The 24,001-nt window shown below is 43.3% G+C and overlaps 1 protein-coding gene across 4 annotated transcripts in view; it reads right to left on the bottom strand.

Annotated features, from left to right (window-relative positions):
* GREB1 (growth regulating estrogen receptor binding 1) overlaps positions 1-18,800 on the bottom strand; it is a 143,124-nt gene extending 124,324 nt beyond the window's left edge. For all 4 annotated transcript variants that reach the window (XM_039331931.1, XM_039331932.1, XM_039331934.1 and 1 more), the window contains exon 1: positions 18,724-18,800. The gene's annotated coding sequence lies outside the window, so the exon portion shown is untranslated. The remainder of the gene's footprint in view (positions 1-18,723) is intronic.
* Between the last annotated feature and the right edge of the window lie 5,201 nt (positions 18,801-24,001).

The raw sequence follows: 24,001 nt of genomic DNA, 5'->3' as shown, positions 1-24,001 counted from the left end.
TGCTGGTACCAGCACACTCTTGTTGGAGGTGCTGAGGTTCCTCCTCTGGTAGGGTAGGAGGAACCACTGCAACTCCCTCGAGTGGAGCCTTGCCCATGGGATGATGCCCATGCAAGATATCATCTTCCCCAGGAGCTTCGAGAGTTGTAGCAAGGACACTCTCCTGATCTTTTGAATTTGGTGAATTAGCTTGGATATGCTGATCAGTCGCTCCTGGGAAAGGTATACCCTGCACTGTGACGTGTCTATCACCGCGCCCAGGTGTTGCAGTCTCCTTGAGGGAATGAGGTGGCTCTTGTTTAGATTGACCGAGAATCCGTGCCCCTGTAGGGTTCGGATTGTGGTCTCGAGATCTGCCCTTGCTTGCTCCCGAGATCTGGATTGAATCAAGATGTCGTCCAGATAAAACTGAACGCGAACCGGGATCAACCTGAGATGGGCCGCTATTACAGCTAGGATCTTGGTGAATACCCTTGGTGCTGATGATAGTCCGAAGGGTAATGCCCTGTATTGGTAATGCCGACCCGCGTAGGTAAATCTGAGGAATTTCCGGTAGCTGGGATGGATGGGGATGTGTAGGTACGCCTCTGTGAGATCTATTGAGGATAATAGATCGTCTTCCCTGACGCTGGCTAGGATGGATTTCAAGGAGTGCATCTTGAACCTCCTGTACTTTATGAAATAGTTCAGGCCCTTCAGGTCCAAGATTGCTCTCCACCCTCCTGATGTCTTTGGGATAACGAAGAGGATAGAATAAAATCCTCTTCCCTCCTCTTCCTTTGGTACTCTCTCTATGGCCTGAATTGACAGGAGGTGGGCTATGGCCGAAGTTATCAGCCTCGTCTTGTGTACTCTTCTGGAGATGGGACATCTGATGAACCGGTTTGGTGGGGGAGAACAGAAGTCTAAGGTCAGGCCATGCCTGATCGTTTCCAGAACCCAGGCGTCGGTCGTGGTCTGCTCCCAGACCTCGATGAAATTTCCTAACCGACCCCCAATGGGAGTATCCTGTTTGGCGTCACTTGGTACGCTTAAAGGATCTGCCTCCCGCTCCCCTATATGGGCGTCTGGACTGGAACTGGCCCCTGGCTCCCGGGCTTTGGCGATCCTGGGTTCGATCCTGTCTCGGGTAGAAGGATCGTGAGCCTCTGGGCCAGTCCCAGGATTGCCCTGATCTAAAGGGCTGTCTCCATTCCCAGGGGCTTCCTGGGCGGGAGCCCTGTCTCCGGAAGTCCTGACTGCCTCTCCTGTCTAACTTCTTTGATGGATGTACTAGGATTTTTTTCTTGTCTCTGCCTTCGCTGACATGTGGGTCCAGAATGGAACCAAATAGGGCTACTCCACTGTATTTGGACGTCGAAAGACGCCATTTGGACCTCAGGTCTGTCTTCCAATTTTTGAGCCACAGTAGCCTACGCGAGGCCACTGTGGCCGCAATGGATCTTGCCGCATACTTTGTTGCGTACAGTGAAGCGTCAGACACGAATTGCGAGGCCGCGAGGAGCTTAGCCAATGTTTGGTGTACTCTGACCTGGTCTGGAGGCACCGTGCCTTGCAGTTCCCTCAGCCACATGATACTGGCCCTCGCGAAGAATGATGATGAAGTGGCTGCTCTGGCCGCCCAGGCTGCAGCCATATGGGAACGCCGGAGGGAGTGTTCAAATTTCTTCTCCTCAGGTCTCAAGACCTCCGCCATGTCTCCTGGAATCGCGGAGGTAGAAAATAATGAAATCAAGGGGTTATCTACAGTAGGAACCTCTAACATGTTAGAGAAGGAGGGAGATAGGTTGAAAAGCTTTCTTTCCGCGCTGTTAGGTGCCGGTGGGCTTGCAAGTGAGGACCATTGTTCCTCCAGCGTGGTCATAAAGACCTCCGCACATGGAATGTACTTATCTTGTGGAACCTTTTTGGCAAATAGAGGATTGGCCTCCTTGCTTGTTGAGGGCTTCTCATCCTGTACTGATGTTAGGTTGACTGTGGAAACTGCCTTTATCAGGAGTGATTTTAGGAGCGCTGGGTTAAAGAGGCCAGAGCTCGTCGCCTGCTCAGGTGCAGTCTCCTCGTCCTCCGAGAGGGGCATGTCTGACATGTCAAGGTCTACTGAGTCGCCCTCTCCCAGTTGAGAGGAAGTTTCAGAGGTGCTGGTAGGGGGTGGCCTAGCCCGTCCCTTACGGGGTGTGTGAAAGGCCACTTGCCCCTTAGAAGCCATGAACTGGGAGAATGCATCCTGCATGAATGCATGAAATTGTGCCGACCATATGTTCTCCTGCGCCTTGTCGCTGGGGTGAGGCGCTGGAGAGTGGTCGGGTGAAGAAGCTGGTGAGGAGGGATTGGAGGAATCTAACTGTTCAGTTTCCCCAGGAGGAGACCAAGTCTTGAGCACTTCCTCGGCAGTAGGTTCTGTGCTGGGTGCCACCGCTGGGACAGGGGAAACCAAATTTGTCCCATTGGCATTGGTTCTCTGTGCCCTGCTAATTTGCCTTTCTAAAGCCAAATGTCTCCTCAAAGCCTCTCGCTCAGCCGTTTTAGACTGTCCCTTCTGAGAAAGGTGCTTTGTTTTAGCTTTCTTCTTCCCCCCCACCTCTGATTCAGAAGATCTGCGTTTTTGTTGTTGCTGTGGGGGGGACAATTGAGGGACCTGCGTGACTGAATACGAGACATTGTCTGCCATTGTGCCAGACACCCCGAGTAGGTAATGCCTGGAGTGGGGGAATAAGATACGCAGATCAGATGCAGATGCTTGGGGCTGAGCCCTCCTCTGCCTATACAAACAATGGCCGGACAGACAGGAGTCTTTGGACAGAAGATCCTGCAAGGCAGTGACTAAAGGCCACTATAGGAACAGTCAGGGAAAAATACTCCTCCTCACCTCCTCACCTAGTCCAGACAAAGTGCAGTTTATATCTCTCTCTCCCCCAGTCTGTGGCTGTGGCAACAGACCACGATCAGAACGGTTCTCTTTCTTTTCCCTCTTCCTTCCTCTTGTCTCAATTTCTTGAGATAACCTCAGATCATAGCATGAGGGGTCCCCCTTTGTCTGCAGGGAAATGGAGTCCGGGTGGTGGCCCCACCCCCAAGGGAAAAAACGGCGGGTAGATCCGCTCGTTCAAAATGGCGAATGGGGAAGAAGCCACGCCTCCCAATGGTAGCCCGGGAATCCACGAGGTTCAAAACAATGGCGGATCTTTGAATTTAGCAATCAGGGAGACTCCTTTAGTCTTAAGAGGGCTGCGCCTCTCCTCTGAGGAGAAAGAAAATTTAGCGCTAGTTCTGCTCTTGTCGGGCTGCTTCTCGCGCCGCTCAGCTGATCTATGCCGAGCGGCGCCGCGGTTTGCCGCTTCCCGCGCGGCTCAGCTGTTTCGCGCTGAGCGGCGCCTCGTTCTGTCGGCCAAACCACTCAGCTGTTTGGCGGACCCGGAGGGCGACGAGCAACCCGGTGTGAGGTCCCCGCGCCAAACAGCTGCTCGGCGGACCGGAAATCGGCGAGCGATCCGGCCCCGCTCCAAGCCTCCCGTTAGTCCCTGATGCCTCACTCACGAGTCCGCCGATCCTGGCTGCATCTCTCAAGTCTTATCAGCTGCCAGGAAACTTTTCTTTCAACTGGAAGAAGAGGGGATTCCTTTTCTCTCTCTCTTTTTTTTTTTTTTTTTTTGAGTTAAATTAGTTTTGTTCTGAGAGCTGCCTCTCGCACTTCTACCAGGCTTCGAGACTGAGTCAAAACTGGGGTCACGCCCAAAGGAAGGGGTGTGGCCGAAGTTTTTACCCAGTCTGCCAGGCAGGAAGGCCGTCATAGAACCCATCCATTTGGACTCTACAGCCATCCTGCTGGAGAAGATTTTTTTTTCTACTTTTCTCTTCTGAGGGGGTGGGAAGGTCTTAAATTCTTTTTTTTTTTAGGTAAGTACATTATGGCATGGTTGTTATAATAACATGTGAATATAGTAAATCATTAAGATACAAAAGCTTCACAAGGAACTTTGGTCAATCACTTCTATAGGCTTTCCTAAATTACAGGCCTGAATCCCAGATTTGTGATTCTTGCCCCATCTTTTTGTCATATGTTTTCAGAATTGCAATTTTTCTTACTGACAAGTCGGCATTCTCAACCAGAGACTTCAAGACCTGGGCTTCTGTTAATGAAGCATCGTCACTGAATGGTAACTTGAAGAAAGCCTTCAAATTCACCACAGCATTTATTTTAATGGAAACTTCTTGTGCCTGAGAAGCAAATTAGGACAGAACAGTCTCTTGGATACAAGAAAGCAGTGTGAGGCAAGAACAAAATTGAGTTACGGAGAGACAACATGTACAGCACAGTGTGTTGCCTTGCACACCAAAGCTTAGCCCTTCATCCTGTCCATTAGAAAGAGTACTGACTAAAGAGTTTCAGATTTCAACACCAAAAAGAAGAAAATGTCATTCTGAATGACGGAAATCTCACAGAGCACGGGCTGAAAGAAAATCACCCCACAAGCATGGGCCTGAAGATGGGAAAGTTAAAACAGACAAAAGAAAAGTTAAAAGTTAAGAGCCAGTTTGGCCTAGTCCAGGGGTAGGCTGGCTCAGGAATTCTGAGAGTTGAAGTCCATGAGTCATAAAAGAGCCATGGTTGCCTACCCCTTGCCTAGTGGTTAAGGCATCGGGCTATAAACCAGGAGAATGTGAGTTCTAGTCCTGCCTTAGGCACCAAAACTGCCTGGGTGAGCTTGGGCCAGTCACCTTCTCCCAGTCCAACCTACCTCACAGAGTTGTTGTGGAGAAAATAGGAGAAGAGTATTATTGGGTATGTTCATCACTTTGAGTTATTTATAGAAATAATAATAATAAAGGCAGGATATAAATAAATGGCATAAAAATAAATGAAATGTTTTCTCTGTCTCCTTGCTGATATCTGTTGTCCTCTGTCTTTTGGTAGTCTTTCCTACCTGTGGATAAAGACCCAGTATGAAAGGAACAAATAATCCCCAGGACTCAGATGGGGTAGTTATTTATCATTTTGAAATCTTCCCAAAATGACAAAAGATTCTTTTTCTCCCCACTGCAAAGTGTTTCCTAATTCATGAGAGACCAAACATTCCTCTGATCTTACAATGGCCCTCCCAGAGCTGGACCTGGGATTGAAGCCCAGCACCCCACAGGCTGGAAATAAATAAACACACAGGGACTGGCAGATGGTAGGATCCAATTGGCTCGATATCAACATTTGGATCTGTGTCATGGTTTGTAAGAGTAAACAGGAAGAAGAGCCACAAGCAAGACAGTGGTCAGATAAAAAAAATTCAAGTCCCTGGCAGAAAGGTAATTTGTGAAAGCACTTTGGATTTGACCCTCCTTAGTTCTCATGGAGAAAAGGGGAGAAGCGCATTCAGATTTGCAAGATATTCTTACTGAACCTTATAATAAATGTAATATTAGTTTTTATATGTTTGGTTTTCTAGTCTGACTACCCTGCAGTGCTGCAATATAACACAGTATGATGCTGGCCTGACATTGTTGACCACAGTATCCTTTGTTTCTTCTTATTTTCAAACTATATTTCTAATCAGGTGGCAGGCAGTGAGTATGGACCCAATTATATGCCCCTTTTATTATTATTATATGCATAACAATGTAAAATCCCAACTGCCAGTTCTTTAGCTAATGCTGTCCTTCACATCCAATGAGTATGACTAATAATGCCTTCATAGACATTAATTTAATTAATTAAAATATATATTGGTTTTCATACCTACCCTTTCCAACTAACTGAACAATGCTTATTCTCAGATAATACACGTCCATCTTTAAAAAAAAAGGCGCTCACAAACCCATTTGGATTTTTAAAAATTATCACTGTATCACTTATGGGAAGGGTTAGGCTGACCTTAAATAATAAGAATTTACCAAGGTAGCCAAGTGGGTAGATTGCAAAAAAGAAAACCACATATATCTTGGAAGAAGACAAATGCTGATCTTCCTAATGACAGCATGTGCTTGTTCCAGTCAATCTGCCAGGAAAATACCACATGCCGTACACAACAACTTTGGAATCTTAGTTTGCAGAATCTGGATTGTCTGAATACACTGAATATCTATGTGGCTGACCACTTTCTGTTTTACAATGCTGTCCTGTGAATAGCAGGTAATGTAACTTAGGAGTAGTACATTGTCAAATGTGGCTTTTAGAATAAAATAGAATTCTTTATTGGCCAAGTGGAATTGGGCACATAAAGAATTTGTCTCCGGTGGTACATACAAACAGCACAGTGATAGGTCGTAGATCATAATCGTAAAATACAATCATCATAAATCATCAGGTACAATAGTCACTGATAGTCATAGGATACAGAACAAAAACATTCAACATAAATAAGAAACAACAAAATTATAGTCATAAGATGCTAAAGAAATAGGTAATAGGAAGGATAAGAAGGATAATAGTAATACAGCCCTACTAGGTGGTTTGACATTCTGGGGCCTAAGACAGTGTTGTGGGAATTGGTTGTTTAGCAGAATGGCAGAAAAAACTGTCCTTGTGTCTAGTTGTTTTGGTGTGCTATGACATAGGATTTCCAGGGTAACCTCCTAGTCTTTATATATGACCTTAAAGATGCTGGTAAGGGAATATGAGATGTAGTCAGAGCCACCAAATCACCCTCTTGAGTCAATAATGCTGTTAAGCACAGAGAGGCAGACACTCAGTCCTGCGCTAGTACCAGTGCTAGAAGGAACATCTGACTGCCACTCAGCCATAGCTGAAGAAGCCAGATTAAGACCATTTGTATGTGTAATGGGAGAGATGGCAGCTTGCCTTATGCCTCAGGTAGCAGACTATCATGGGACAATCATCTCAATATCTAAGGCAGACATATCAAACACAAGATCCGGGGGCCGGATGCGGCCGCGAAATGGTTTCTTGTGGCCCGTGAAGCCATCCTGGAAACAGTGAGGGAACGGCCCCCGCTGCCTTGGCCCTGGCCCAGCCCAGCCAGGAGCCAATGTAAAATTTTGTGGTGGCCATCTATGCTGAAACGTATTCAGTCTTAGCTCCACAAGGCCATCTGGAAACAGTAAGGAACCAGCCCCTGCTGCATCGGCTCCGCCCCCTGGGTGCATGCTGGGGAGGTGTCAACCTTTGTGAGGAATGAAGAAATGCACCATCGCTTGGAAGTGGCCAGCAAATGGCCCTCACCTACTTCACATATCCAGGGGAGGGGTTTTGGCAGGGAGCGGGGCACTCTCCTCACAGCGTCAAGAGTCTGAACCAGTGGTGCGAATCCAAAAAGAAGCAGATGACGCCCAGCCCCCAGCCTGCCCGGTTTCGTCAGGAAGCGAAGCGCTCTCCTCACAGTGCCAAGAGCTAAGCTGGGTGGCGCGAATCTGATGAGAAGTGCAATGCTTCCTAGCCCCCAGCTTGCCCAGTTTCAGCAGAGAGCAAGGTGCAAAGCTGATGAGCTTCACACCTCCCAGATCAACCTCTTGGCACTGTGATGAAAGTGCCCCGCTGCCTGCCGAGAATGGCAGGCTGGGGGTTGGGCAGTGTCATGCTTGTTTTCAGATTTGCGTCACCCGGTTCAGCCTCTTGGTGCTATGAGAGCGCCCCGCTGCCTGCCGAGACTGGGCAGACTGGGGCTGGGCAGCATCACAGTTCTTTTCAGATTCACGCCGCCTGGCTCAGTCTCATGGCGCTGTGAGTAGAGTGCCTCGCTGCCTGCCGAAACTGGGCAGGCTGGGCGGCATTGTGCAGGTAACGTTGACTCTCTCGCTGCTCATGGCATCCCCTCCCCCAGAGCCGACCAAGCCAGATATATGAAGTAGGTGAGGGCCATGTGCTGGCCACTTCCAGGCAATGGTGCATTTCTTCATTCCTTACGAAGGGTAACACCACTCCAGCTGCATTTCTTGCCTGTTTTTCTCCCTCCCAAATCTCAAATATTTTCCCACCACTCTGTACTTAGGAAGGAAGGAAGGAAAGAAGGAAAGAAGGAGAGGGAGGGTCTGAGGGAAGTCCTGCCTTAGTCCTGCCCTGCTGTCCTTTCACCATCCCCTTGCCCCCTCCTCCTGGCCTATCCTGGGGTCTCCCATCCTATTGTTAAGGAAGCTTTGGATACAAAGCCGGGTCTCCTCCCATGGAGAGGGAATGGGCCTCCCTCTGACTTTGCCCTCGTACTCATCATGAGCAACCTGGCTAAGGAGAGCAAGCACAGCAGCAGCAGGAGCCTTGAGAAGGAGGCAAGTGCAGCTGGGCGCCCCCTTGGGGAAGTGGGGCTGCGCTTGGTGCCGTAGGTGCTCGAGGGCCAGGCTGGGCATTTGACCTCTGCTGCCCAGGGCTCCGGGCAGCCTGCGCCACCATCCAGCCCCCCCCCGCGTGGCTTGAGAGGAATGGTGAGGCTCCTCCAGTGGATCATGCCTTGGTACTTGCCCTGGTCCCCTCCCCTTCTGCCAGAGACTTTCAGATCTGTCCCATTCCTGCCCAGGCCCCTACAGGTACCCTTGGCGCGAACGATGTAGAGCTGGCCACGCCCACCCAGTAGGCCATACCCACTCCATCCACGCCAACTCAGTAGGCTGCACCCACCCTGGCCACACCCACCCCCCTAAGGCAACCGCAATGCTGATGTGGCCCTCAATGAAATTGAGTTTGACACCCCTGATCCAAGGCAACCAGGTTTGGGTTGCAAAAACCAGGACAAGCACCAGGCAGCAGTGAAAAGCTACACTTTTGTCAGTCTTCTTGGTGCTATCTAATAGACCTCTGCGTTTTTGCAATTCAGACAAGATCATCCTGCTTTGGAAGGAGGGGGGAGAGGGGTGGAAGGAGGTCAGACTTCAACATTGCAGCCCAAATCTTGTGCCTTTTATACATGACACGCCCCACAAAAAGGACAATGTTGTGCTTGGACATTCCCCAAATGCTGGGTGTCCATTCAAGTAGAAGTGTTTAAAATTATCAAACTAAATGTGAAGGGGAACCTTAGATGAGAATGATTCTTAGTTCACCAGATACTTGCCATTTCAGGTGGAGTAGAAGAAATCTATATTAAATAATTTGCAAACATAAACTTTCCCATTGTTGCAATAGCTTGCAGGTAGAATAGAATCATTATGGTGTAACGGTGAAGGTATTGGCGATCGTTGAGTGTCCTGTTTTAGGCATGAAAGTCAGTTGGGTGACTTTGGCTGAGCCACTCTCTCTTAGCCCAATCCACCTCACAGGGTTGTTGTTGTGGGGAAAATAGGAAGAAAAAGGAGCATTGTGTGTGTTTGCTGTCTTGAATTATTTATAAACATAGTCAAAGTGGCACGAAAGCCTAATAAATAAAATAAATAAATTATATTCTATTTGTTTCTTTGCACACCGAGACTTCTTTGATTTTATAAATAAAATAAAATAGAGACTATTTTATTGGGGAGGAGAAATGTTATTATCTGTTTCCTTATAAAAATTAAGAGGACAATGTCACACCTCTAAGAAACTTTCGCAGCTTTCCCCAGGTTTTTTTTTCTCCTGAAAAGAGACTAATTACATGGCAGGGGGCAAAGGATGAGGATGAGATAACAGCGTTTAGCTGTTACTTTGATGTCCACAAGCATCATCCTCAGCAACTGACCAATGAATACAAAAGAGGCTCTTGGGTTGCTGGGAATCCCATCATTCTTCTCACCGCCTTTTGATACTCCAAAGCTTCCCATACTCTGACCTCTGCTCTGAGACACAAAGATCTCATTTGAAGAACCATCGGCCATGTCAAAAATACTCTCCAAATCTAACTACCCAGCAAAGGATTTCTTTACTTTTCTCACACTGCTACTCTTTTTTAAAAAATGCCATTTGGTTTCAAAATGTTCTCTTTTCTTTCTTTCTCTTTCTTTCTTTCTTTCTTTTTCTCTTTTTCTTTCTTTCCTTCCTTTTTCTTCTTCCATCCTTTCCTTCCTTCCTTCCTTCCTTCCTTCCTTCCTTCCTTCCTTCCTTCCTTCCTTCCTTCTTTCCTTCCTTCCTTCCTTCCTTCTTTTTCCTTCCTTCCTTTTTCTCCCTTCCTTCCTTCCTTCCTTCCTTCCTTCCTCCCTCCTTCTCTCTCTCTCTCTCTTTCTTTCCATATGCAGTCAACAACTGCATCTTTTCCTTAGAGTTTCCAATCATGTAGGATTGTCTTCTTTGTGCATTAGTGGCACATTATGCAATCAAACATTCTAGTACAAATATCTTACGCATGCACAAATTTCTGGTCCATAAGCACCGCCCAATCTCGATGTTGTACAATTTTCTTGTTTTAATTTGCATACCAAACATTTCCCACAGACAAGAATCAATTCTGAACTTTATTAAACTTATAATCAATAACATTTATTTAAATAATTGCCAAAACAGTAGCAGGAGGACAGCCAGGCTGGTTATGTGCCAGTTCATAAGTAGAGCTGGGAAGGATTCAGGGAAGGATTTTAATACTTTCCTGGCTATGACAACTGACAACTCCTAGTTATAAAAGTTGCAGCTGCAAAAGAACAAAGCTTTCTTTGGAGGAAAATTGGGAAAGGAGGAATGTTCCCAGAGGTCTCATTTAGAGCAGCCAAAGAAACAAAAGGAGAAGAAAGTCAGATTAACCTTGACTTTGGGAATCAATGTGTTATAGAAAGATGAGGTAATCTTCTCATCTTTCTACTTATCTGATGAGCTCAGATGAGTTGCTACTGTTCAACATCTATTTCATAAAGAGGCTGAAGAAAAAAATGGTCGATCTCCTATAAGCCAAGCTTCTTGTAGGACGGAGCAAGTATAAACGGCCTTTCTTTTCAATATGTTGTTTCAGTTACTGAAACAACCAAAACCCCAAGCAAAGATCCTCCATGCTAGTACAGTAGTGGGATATTCAGCACATACCTGCATACAGTACATATCTACATATATAGATGTCTATCACACTATGCTTTTTTAGGTCAACAATACAACTCAAAGCACAGAAAACGAGTGGACGAAATGAAATGAAGACAAAACATGAGAAATAAGACATTGAACTAAAATCAAATTTTACTTCAAAACCGTTTCACCAGGATGGTATAAGGTCTTTTGCCTTGAAATGGAGGTTGGACTAGAAGACTTCTGAGGTCTATGTTTTTACTTTCTAGGAACAGCCTTCATGGTACCTTTCCATAACTTCCTATCCTTACAAAATCATCTTTTCTTTTACCCCTTCTGTATGTTTCTTCATATACAGCATGTAAGTTCTCATATTTTTTGAGGATTTCATTAACTCCATCCAGCTCCTCAAAACCACCCATTTTCCTCAGTCTTCTGCTTCCTCTCAACACAATCATTCTGCCTTCACGTATTGGTTTTGCAGTTTGATTTTCATTTATTTTCTCTATATGACCATATAGTACAACGTAGCATACAGGTAGTCCTCAACTTACGACCACAATTGAACCCAAAATTTATGTTGCTAAGCCAGACAGTTGTTTAGTGAGTCTGCCCTCATTTTGCCACTTTTTTTGCCACGGTTGTTTAGTGAATTGCTACAGTTGTTAAGTTAAATAACACAGTTGTAAAGTGTCTCTTGCTTCCCCATTGACTTTGCTTGTAAGGAGGTCACAAAATTTTATCACATGACCCCAGGACACTGCAAATGTCATAAATATAAGGTGATCAACTTTTTTACAATGAAAAGGAGGACACAAATAAATTGAAGAAAAAAATATCGTAAATAAAAGAAACATTTTATTCATTGCAACAACAATACAGAATACACTATAATATGATAAATGCATAATAAAAAACATTTGTAACAATAACATTTTATATTGTAATTATACTTACATGCGTGCCCCCCCCCACAACCGCCCCACCAGCACTGCTGCCCCGCCGTATAGAGCGGGCCCTGCAGCTCCCAAAGGACCAGCTGTGCTGGCTCCAGCCCCAGGGGGCAGCCCGCTGTCAACACACCCCGCCTGCAGCTGCCCCGCCAGCATCACCGCCCACCCTGCACAGCCCCGTGTAGAGCAGGTCCCGCGGCCACTGCTGCCCCTCACACCCCCACCCACAGCAGCCCCGCTGCCCCTGCCTCTTGCACCCGCAGCCATTATTGCCCTAGCAGGGCCAAAGATCAAGAGAAAGTTACCGTGGCGTCGCCGCTCCAGTCTCCTCCAAATATCTTCGGAACTAACTAGGAGATGATGTAGTTAGGTAGCAGGGAGAGGTGCAAAGTTCCTGCCAATTCGCCTTCGCTGCAGACAACTTACATGTGCAAAGTTTGCTGGCCGGTGTTTTGGCGCGCTCAGCAGCAATTCCTATTGGCTTTCGAAAGCCAATAGGGGGAGTAGCACAGCTCATGCAAAAGTTGAAAAAAAAAACATCAAAAAAAGGTGCCAGAACGCCGTTCTGAGCGTTCTATGAGGAAAAAAAAGCCCTGCAGATTAGTCTTCAAATATCGAAAAGGAGGACATGTAGGAGGACACTTTTCAAGGGAGGACAGAACTCACAAAAGGAGGACTGTCCTCCCTAAAGGAGGACAGTTGGTCACCTTAATAAATAGGAACCAGCTGCCAAGCATCTGAATTTGGATCATGTGACCACGGGGATGAGGCAACAGTTGTAAGTGTGAAAAATGATCGTAAGTCACTTTTTTCAGTGCTGTTGTAACTTCAAACGGTCACTAAATGAACTGTTGTCAGATGAGGACTACCTATATTCCTTTTGTACTGGTGAAAAAAAAATTGGATGGAATCCTCATTTGTTCTCGATCCTGTCTCTTTTTCCTTCTTCAGGCAAACTCCATTTCCATTGCATCCAATTTATTTTTATGTGTCTCCTGACTTACCCAGTTCCTCTACTATTTAACAAAGTGGCAGAAGCTCACAACATAGATAGCCGTTTTCATTTATTTGGACAAACATTATATTCCTTACAACGGACTACATACTACCTGCCATTTTTCTACTGGCAGTTATACATTTTTTATTCGTTTTAAAGGTGAGGAGGGAATGGAGCAGAGGTGTTCCCATCCCTTTTACCGCAGAAAATCCATTAAGGAGACAAAAAACAAATAGCTGCCCACTGTCTCCTGATTCTAAGAATCAGAAGTAGAATTCCTTTATCAGGAAATGTCCTGGGTTTGCTACTGAGTTACTCAGTCTTAGATTTGCTTGCCTCCATAGCTTATACTTCAACTCTATAATTCTGAAGTTTTATCTTTATATTTCTGATCCATTTAAAAATACAGAGATCCCCACATCATTTTTGACATGATAAAATCATGACAGTGTACCAGTTTAAATACAATGACAATCTCATCAAATGCACTGTGTGGTACGATTTGAAAATTATATCCGAAGATACCAAAAATCAGAGCTGAGCAAGAATAACCAGCTACCTCTCCCACTTCTGTGTCTCACTTGACTCGCTTTTATAACTTTATTTGTATAATTAGAAAATAAACATCTGGAGCTACAAAAAGGATGTTTAAAATTTTCAAAACACATGAAGTAACAGTAAAAAACACTTTGCCTGAGCTTCATTAGACAGTGGATCTCTACCATTTAGCCATAAATTTAGATTAAAATGCTGCTTCTGCTATTTCTTCAAAATAATCCTGTTTTATCAAAAAAAAAAAAAAAAACCCATGCCCTCTGCTGTAATCTTTCATTCTTCCATTAATCAGTTTTGATACTATTAGAGCTTCCAATAAATAAGTCTTTATTAAAGTATTACAGGTTATTGGAAAAAATTACAGCTGAGCTCTCTTAAGTGCAGAAACCATGTTGTTATCCCTCAGCTGGGGCCCAGAACATCATTTAATGCTGACTTTTGTTTGGATGGCAGTGACTAAGTGGCATTTCATGGTCACCTTGATCCTTCCTCTGCTTGGCTGAGCTAAAGGAGAAAGCAAGGTAAATCAGGGGTCTCCAACCCCCGGTCCGTGGACTGGCACCAGGTTGCGGCATACCAGAATTCGGTCTGCGCAAACAAGTAAAGCCCCATCCGCAGGATGCAGGCAGTACATGAAACCACGCCCCCTCCAGTCCATGGAAAAACATCTCTCCATGGACCTGGTCCCTGGTGCCCAAAAGGTTGGGGACCTCTGAGGTAGATGATCAGCAGAAAGAAAAAGGATAATAGATCCATGAGGTTTTAGGGGTACAGTGACCATGGAGATTGCTTTCAGGTCTGCTTCCTTGAATATCTATTAAGATTTGTTCATCTAATGATTCCATCAGAATTTGGAATTATATTTCATTTAATTGGTAACTTCAACCATATTTGAGTTAAAGTGATATGAATGCTCAGCTAGACTGGTTTGTTATTGATGATTTGTGACTCGCATAACTTTCATATGCTCATTTCGGCTAGCTATAGTAACCACAGTTAAGATTTACATGTGAGCCCAGCCATTGCAAGGAGGCAGAGCATGGAAGCCAAGGGATAGAAAACAGAAGCTAACAATGTTTGAAGGAATACAAAATATAACCTGTTGATTTAGAGCTCATAAATGTAATCTGGAGAACAGGAGGTTCAGTTTATAAAACAAAAGTTCTCAAAGGGATTAAAATAAAATCCCAATTCCTTTGATCCTAAGGAAAAGATCAAGGTCGCGGCCTTGCAACATTTGTTGATTCATAGAGGCCAAGAACTATCATGTTCATTAACAGCTCCAGGAGCTGAAGTGCAGGTCTTTCTCATCCTTGAATCTGAACTCTTTTTCAGCAGAAAGAGTGAAAGTTGAACCTATTCAATGCACGGGCTTCACTTGGGCTCATTCCAAACAGCATCAGAAAGAGGACAAATTAGAAAATGATATTTATTTCTGTCACTAGTGCACTAGAGGATTAATCTCTTGAAGGCAACTTTCCATTCTAGCTATACACATTTTACCTGCAAGAATTAAGACTATATAACTGCACTAAATTGCTACTTCTTTTCTCACAGTCTCACAGCTAGGACAATCCTTTGTCTCTTTAGCTTAGCTCCTCAGGCATTTTGACTCACTGACACTGCTGCTTAGAAAGCATTTTAAAATCTCATTTTTCAAAGATGTAAATTCTTGAAAAGTGGCCCCTTTAATCTACTGGGGCAAAAGCAATATAAAGAAGTTAAGGAATCTTAAAGATAAAACATATCAGTAAAGCAATGACTTTGCTTCCAAATCTTCTGCCTACTATAATAATAGTGTTCTCTTTCCAAGTTTTTTTATCTGAAGTTGTTGTTTCTTTGTTTCAGAATGCCAAGCATAAATGTAATTCAAAACCACAATACCAGATATATTTACAGGGGAATATGCATCACTATATACAGTAATTTTACCTGTGCTTAGAATTGTGATTTAGCATGTTTTGTTTTACAGTGATATGTGCTTTGATTGGAATTTCATATTATAGTTGGATGTTTTTTATTTTACATTAGGAATTTTAAATTTCATAGTGGAGATCAAATATTAAGAAGCTCAAGACAGTAACTGACAATATACCAGTGAAAAATGGATATAGATATATACACTTTGGATTCAAAAAGCATGTTTTTCTATATGATTTAAATTAATAAAACTGCAGAAGAGCTAACCATGGAACTAAAAGAAAAAAGACTAATAAAGACTAACAGAAAAGGAAGACCAAGATTCACTATAAAGATTATTGATAACCTTTCAAGCACCATTGAATGAAAGATTTTTCATGATTTTAAAGATTTTTCATGTTTTTAAAGATTCTTCATGTTTTTAAAGATTCTTCATGTTTTTTTCCCCTCATTTCATTCAAAGGGGATTATATTGGGCAACATCCTGGTAAAAGTAATAAATAAATATTTTTTTAACATCACAACCCAGATTAAGGGCACCATAATAAAAAGTTTGATTATTGTTAACTTTAAATGCCATATAATGTTCCTTACTAGTAGGGAGGATCCAATTTAAGATGGGTTGCCTAAAGCATATCAGTTTAACTGTTTATCAACTAACCTTCTGGACCAGGGGTCCCCAACCAATGGGCCACGGCCCACTACCGGGCCGCAACCTCTTGGCCAGTGGGCTGTGGAAATGACTGGCCAGTGCGCACGCATATGCACGCGCATATATGCACGTACACTCCCTCCACTCGCGCTAATGCCCACAGCCCTGTTTGCACATGCCCATGAATGCAAACAGGGGCACTAGCCCTGAGCGGGTGGCTGTGGGCAAACAGGGCTGCTAGCCTCCGCGGGAGGTGCGCGGCACACATCTTCAGCATATACTGTATGCATGAATGAGGCCGCTAGTGCCATGCCAGCATGCACGGCCACGTTTGGGTGTGCACATGCACCAATTTGGAAGCTGCTCTCCTTCCCTCCGGGCCACAAGCCTGGATAGGTTGGAGACCTCTGTTCTGGACAGCATCTTTTAAAGCCAATAAGTCTCATTTATTAGTTATCTGGACTCTGAAAATTTCAAGAAGTTCTTAAATATCCTTGTTTCATGTTTTCATTTACCAGAAGTAAAATGAAATTAGCTCTGGAGGACTCTTTCTATGGTGACATCTTTAAAGCTAAAGATTTTCATGTCTGACTCTAGGGCACGATGCTCAATCCTGTTTCTTGGCCCAAGGACCTAGCTTTGTCCAAAGATAATTTCTGTGGTTGTTTAGCCAGTGTGGCTATTCGCCAAAGGCACACTGTTACTTTCCCACCAAAGTGATACTTATTAATCTACTTGCATTTGCATGCAAGAGGGAAGTATAGGTCCCTCTGAGTGCTTTTTGCCATCAAGGGAAGAGTTTCCATTCCCCAGAGTTTTTAAGAACTGAAGTATAGCAAGCAAAATGGTTCTGCTATGTGTTTTCATAACTTCAGAAACTGTATTTATGGCGATTTTGAATATATATTACTGTTATGTTTTTCCCTACTGGATAGGCCCCTATATAAAAAGGCAAAGTTATATCACAAATTCTTACAATAACTGGTATCTCAGAAATGGTACCCTACTATGTAAACTAGGGAGGCAGAATCTTTGACATACATAGAAAAGACAGATTATCCTCTTGCCTCCAAAGAAGTTTCTCAGTAAAGTCCAAACAGAATTGCACAAGAAAAAGATCACAGCAAGAACAAATTGTGCCCATCTTCTTTCAAAGTATAATTGCATATTTAACCAAGGCCTGCTGTACAAGCCAGCCTTGTGACAAGACTGAAATTGAGATGAAACAATTTTCAGGTCTAAATTCTGATTTCAGCTTGAAATATCTCTCACAGTAACTACACCAACAACTATTGGCTTAGCTTTTTCACAGTCTTGCTCTGAAGTTCATCTGGTATGTAGAAACTTTATATATAATCGATGTAATAAATGTAATAAATCATAAGCATACAACACTTGTACCAGAATTTAGGATTAGAGTATTATCTGCAATAATTAAATATTTATCAAAGCTTTCTTGGGAATAACAGTAGTCTTACAATAAAGTAGCAGGAAAAGTTGTTAGGGGGAGATGGATAGGTTATATCAGTGTTCAAATTAATAATACAAAGAAAAACCAAATGCAGATTAACTGGTACTCCTTCCCTCATTTATTTTCACTCTATGTAAAATATTATACACACGCACATACTTCCATGAAAAAATAATTTAAAGCAGGAAAATAAAATAGTTTTCCAAGAATGTCTTTGTGTTACCTGTACTTACAAAAGTAAAATAAACAAAATATGATCGAGTAGGACACATTAAGGTTGAATAAGCAAGAAGGCAATATTTGAGCTTGATTTTATGACTTGTTCTACAGAATGAATTCAAAACTCTCACTGGTTTCATAAAAAGGAGACAATGATCTTAGCCCTGCCCCAACTAATGTTAGAAAAAAATCTTGCAAAGAGAAGGGAAAAAAAGCAAGTAGAAGGATATATTTCTTTAAGGATGCTCACACACGACTGGAAAAGATCCACAACCAGTGCACACTCTGACACGATTTTTATGCATGCATTAAATAATAGCAGTGGCTTTAGATGTTTTTCCTCTTGTTAAGAAAAAGGACCTAAAGCTCCACAAAGCTTCTGAAACCCTAAACTCTCAAACCTCGCCTGCTGAACCACAACTGCCTTCTACCACTCCTCTTGCTGAAATTTCAAAATGCCTCCTTTACCCTGTGGAAGTTCCCCTCTTTTTCAAGGTTTGGTTTCTGAGTAAAAACTCTTCTGAGCAAAAGGATATGAATTCTGCTCACTTAAACCACAACTTTGTTCCAAAGTGAACAAAGACCACTGCATGATTCATTGTACTTGCAGACCCTTCCCGGTACACCCTGCTCAAATCCCTTAATGGTTGCTCAAGCTTTCCCATCAAGTAATGTTTGAATAATGATAGATGCCAGAGGCTGCTAAAAAAAAACCCCATCCTAAGTGTCCCCAAGAATTTACACTTCAGTATGACAAAGTTAAGGGGAGCCATCCAACAACTCCCTTACAAAAAGAAGGTCAGCCTCACAACCATTGGGGGCCAATTCGTTTTTCTTCTGGAAGTGCCAAATCATTGGATGGTGACCGTATTTTCTGCTGTGAACTTGTTGGAAACTGTAACATGCACTCCTTTTCTTCACTTTTTTTCTAACTTAGACTCCTTTCTGGACGGTGCTCCTGCCTCCGTTCAGAGGAGACGAACTACACGCTCCCCTGCTTCCTGGATATTCCGATTTCTTTCTCCTTTTTTTTGTAGCCCTAGCTTCTCCTTCGCTTGCTTAGGCTTTGCAAAGGGGGAATGGGGATTTTCCTAAGGGGAAGAAGAGGGAGAGAAATCTTACCTCGGAGGCTGCCTTTGTTACCAGAAAAGATGACAATTAGTTAGGGAAGCATTCGCCTCCTTTTCCCTAAAAGCAGCGTGCTCTAAAGAAAAGGAGAAGGATGCTCACGCCTCCCTCCTCTCCGACCCTCCTCCTTCTGCTCCTCGACAGCTCCCTCCCACCCATCCTCTGAAAGAAAGCGCAGGCTGACCTTCTGCTCTAAGTCACTACCATTGATCTCCTGCTTTCCAGGCTGTGCTTGCCCGTGCAACTTGCAGGCTTCTCGCGCCCTCCACGCTACAGCATCCCGACAAACCCTGCCACGCGCGGAGGCGCGCCCCCGCCGGCTTGACCCGCTCGCCCCTCCGCCCGCCTCCCGCGCCGTTTGAGCAGTTACCTCTGGACGTTTGTTTATTTATTCCCTCGCTTATCTCTCACAGCGAGACCCTCCCAGGAATTCTCCGGGAGGGCAAAATGTCAGTCCGAGCTCTCTGGGTCATGGGATCAAATTCTTCCCACGAGGCCTCCGGTCCCCGCTCCTGACGGGTTTGCAACCGGCGGCGTCGGTGACCTTTTCTGTCAGTCCACTTCGAGTGGATTTCAAAGCTCCATTTAACGAATGGTTTCCTGCCAGTGTATTTCAGTCGAATAGGCTCGCGGATTTCCTCGGGCTGATCGATTTAAGTGTAATGGAGATGAGATGAAGACTTGGCTTGCTGGAAAAGTCAGATTCTGAGCAAGCGGGCAGGATGAGAGGTTTGGGGCGGGCTTGCCTTCCCCTCTTAAGGATTATAATTTTCCTTTGGGAATCGTGTTACATCTGATCCTAATTCTGGACCATTCATTATTTGCATTCAGCACTTTCTATCAGCTTGGGCTACTCGGGTTCTCCAGACTCTAGAACCTATGGCAGCACTCAGAGCCCTCTCTGTGGGCACATGCACCGTTGCCCCAGTCCTAGGCCTTCAGCTGGGTTTTATAAAACCTTTTCACTTTAGGCCTCTGCCACCCTGTACAAAAAAAAAAAAAGGTTCAATCAGTCAATTTCAACTCGCTGGGGGAAAAAAAAAGATCTTGCAAAGTTGAAATTAATTGAACTTTTTAGTTCAGTCTGCCATTACCACCACAGCCACGCCCACCCAATGGGCCACACCCAGCCAAAGTGCCATACCCAGCCAGTACTTGACGATGCATAAGTGGGCTTTGGGTTGCAGTTTGGGCACTCAGTCTCTGAAAGGTTCACCATCACTGCTCTAGAAATAGACCAGAACAGTGTTTCTCAACCTTTTCTTCACCACAGACCCCCTTTAAATATCTTTTGTGGCTATGAATCGTGGCCGCGAACCACCAAGATTTAACTCAAGATTGAAATCATAACATTTGTTCAAGCTTTCGCAGACCGTCTGTGACAACATCACGCCCCCCCCCCCCAGCAATCCACGGACCATAGGTTGAGAACTACTGGGCTGGAAAAACACAATGCGTTTTCCTGAAAGTTGATAGGAGAGTGGGGGCTCCCTTTGAAAACTACAGAGAAATCAGAATCCAGTCCCTACAGTTTGTCCTGCCATGGGAATGTGTTTGCAACTCCTCAGCCTTAGATGTAAATAAGTGGATTTCAGATTTCCTCAGGAAGTTTTATTAACCACTCACTATTGCACAAGTTTCTAACAACCTTCTGCTGTGATGGCACAAAGCCTCAGCATAGAAGCATGGTGCTTCTATCAACATAGAAGTATGGTGTGGAAAGAGCTACCTTCTATGCCAATTTCCTTATGCCATTTTTCCTAGAGCTAAGAAGCCAAATGTACTTGTGTATAAACATGGATACGAGTGCACTCTAGTATTTTTAAATAAATATGCATATGCATCCAAGAATGAATTTATGGTGCATTTCCTATGGTAATTGTGGACAATACCCATGCTTGATTATTGTGGTTTTTTAAAAATGCTGTATTGGCAGGTGCCGACATCCAAATGACTTTGGCAATGTTGGTAATTAAGTAGGAAAAGCTTTGGTTAGGAAATTCCAGGGTGTTGGCCAGATTGGGAAGGGAGAAGAACAATCTAGGAAAAGACAATAACAAACATCTCTAACACTGCCAAGAGAAAGATTCAATCAACAGATAGCAAGCATGTTTTGAGGGCATCTTGACCTTCATTGAAATAATTTGCTGTGCAACCCGTATCTGTAATCTTGCTCAGTCAGGGAGTACTACAAAATGTGAGGAGCAGAGGGTTGATTTTTATTGCAAATGAGTATAATAAATAAATAGATGCCATAAAATAAATATCTCCAAGTCTGGACCTTCAGGAGCTCAAGTACAAGTCCTACAAAATATACTGGTTTGTCAACCTTACTGAGGCAACTCTATGGTTGTCATGGAGGCTGAAAGTCCCAAGTCCCTATATAATGCCTTCCGTGCCAATGTTAATGTTTGCAGTTCTCCAATAGCAACGCAGAGAGCATTTCTGCCATTGGAGGAAGGATGTAGAATCCCTAATGTGTTTGCTGAATTGTCATCTACTCAGGGATATGAATTCTCAGCGTGCCTGGCTGAGGAATTCTGGGAGCTGAAGTCCACAAGTTATAAAAGGGCAGAGTTTGAAGACCCCTGCCTTAAACCAAGCCCGTCAGATTGATCTGCCATTGCAAAGGGGGAGCCAGATCCTCTCAGGAAAACATGCAGCTGCTTTAAAGTGTTTTTTACCTTTTACTCCAAAGCATTGCACAGTCCTAAAAAAGGACACTTGGCCTTCCAGCACCTACCAACAATGTGTTTGCTGTCAATGTGTTTATTGTACTGTACTGGATTGAAAATAAATAGGGAAAAAACTAAAGTGTTAACAAAAAATCTAACTGATAAACAGAAAACTCAACTCGCCAAAAAGACAAATCTTCAAATACCTAAAAAAGTTAAATATTTAGGTATCTATCTTACGCCGAAATATTCATTACTAAAAGAAGATAACTATGAGAGACTAATATTACAAATAAAAATCGACCTGGAAAAATGGGAAAATCTCCAACTATCATTATTAGGAAGAATAGCAACTGTTAAAATGAACATTTTACCAAAGCTAATTTTTTTATTTCAAACAGTTCCTGTAAAACTGGGTAAGGAATATTTTGACGATTTAAACGCAATGATATTAAGATTTATATGGCAAAGAAAGAAAGCAAGAATTAAATGTAAACTTCTACAAGACTCGAAAGATAGAGGGGGTTTTGGACTTCCGGATTGGAGACTTTATTATCAAGCAGCTATTTTGCTTTGGCTTAAAGAATGGATTACACTGAGAAATAAGCGAATTCTCTATTTAGAGGGATATGACCTTCAACTAGGCTGGCATGCCTTTTTATGGTACGAGAAAGCTAAAATACATAAATACTTTCAGAACCATGCTATAAGAAATGTTTTACTCTCTGAATGGGAGAAAGTTAGACACAAAATGTATATGAAAATTCCTGAGTGGCTTTCAACGATGGAAGCATTTGCTTATCCGAATCTGATTAATTATGATAAACTTGTTAGTTATAAAGACATTTTGGACAAGGATGGAAAACTCAAGGACAGGCAAGCCCTTCAACAACAAGGTATTGATTTAACATGGTGGTCCTATTTGCAAATTCAAACAAGATATGAAAAAGACATAAAAATAATGGGATTTTATAAAGAGCTGACTCCACTTGATAAAATACTTTTAACATTTGATTAAGAAGCTTTATAAATACTTATTAAATTGGAAGATGGAAGAAGAAAAAGTAAAAGAGACAATGATAGTATGGGCGAAGAACTTTGGATATTCTATAGAATTAGAAGACTGGCAAAAACTGTGGGATAAAAATATCAAACTTACTAAAGCAGTAACATACGAAGAAAACGTATATAAAATGTTTTATAGATGGCATATGACACCAGTTCGCTTAGCAAAAATGTTTAAAAATTTATTGGATACATGTTGGAAATGTAAGCAAAAACCGGGTACTTATTATCATGCCTGGTGGACATGTTCTATTGCAAAAAAATATTGGTCTAAGATTCATAGATGGTTAGAAAAGATGATGAAAATAAGGTGACCAACTTTTTTACAATGAAAAGGAGGACACAAATAAATTGAAGAAAAAATATCGTAAAAACTGGCTTGGCCCATGGAAGGTCAACCGCCTGCCGTGCCCCCGCCCGCAGCCACCCCGCCAGCACCACTGCCCTGCCATGTAGAGCGGGCCCCGCAGTTCCCAAAGCACCAGCCACGCCAACTCCGGCCCTGGGGGGCAGCCTGCCGTCAACACAACCCGCATGTAGCCGCCCCGCCAGCACCACCGCCCACCCTGCGCAGCTTTGTGTAGAGAGGGCCCCGCGGCTCCCACAGCATGTTATCTTCAGAACTAACTAGGAGATGGTGTAGTTGGGAGCAGGCAGAGGTGCTAAGTTCCTACCAATTCGCCTTTGTCGCAGACAACTTGCATGTGCAAAGTTTGCTGGTTGGGTGTTTTGGCACACTCAGCAGCAATTCCTATTGGCTTTCGAAAGCCAATAGGGGGAGTAGCATAGCTAATGCAAAGGTTGAAAAAAAAAAACATCAAAAAAGGTGCCGGAACGCCGTTCTGAGCGTTCTATGAGAAAAAAAAGCCCTGCAGATTAGTCTTCAAATATCAAAAAGGAGGACATGTAGGAAGACATTTTTCGAGGAAGGACAGAACTTACAAAAGGAGGACAGTTGGTCACCTTAAATCCAGATAGAATTTAAACCGGAACTGTTCCTGTTAGGTATATTAAGACCTAATTATGGCAAAGAAAATGATTATTTAATATTACATGTATTAACAGCTGCAAGAATAGTATTTGCCCAATTTTGGAAAAATGAAAACCTACCATCAGACCAGATTATAATTTTGAAAATCCTAGATTGTGCAGAAATGGACAGATTAACGTTAGAGATGAAGGACAAAGAAGATTCAATCTTTTATAAAACCTGGGGAAAATTCTATCAGTGGTTTGAAACACATTAAAATAAGAAGAGATTTTAGAGCTTTATTATATTAAGTATTAAGGTTGATGATTGGAAATAGTTGTTATGCTATCAACTATGTTAATTATTTAAAGGAATATTACTGTTTTACCAAATGTCAGTTGTAACTATACCGATTTATTCTTATAAATGTCTAGTATTATATAAACAATAATACTCAATATGAAGACCCGGATGACAGCTTGTTCGCTGAATTACGTATTTACTATAGTTATCCACACCCTGTCCCCTTTATCCTGATTTTCCTGTACCCGCACCGACCCCA

This window comes from Crotalus tigris, unplaced genomic scaffold (assembly GCF_016545835.1).
Source record: "Crotalus tigris isolate CLP2741 ecotype Arizona unplaced genomic scaffold, ASM1654583v1 scf7180000024439.5362192, whole genome shotgun sequence".
In the NCBI taxonomy this organism is placed as follows: Eukaryota; Metazoa; Chordata; class Lepidosauria; order Squamata; family Viperidae; genus Crotalus; species Crotalus tigris.
Note: the sequence above shows the minus strand (reverse complement) of the source record. Positions and strands in the feature narration are given on the sequence as shown.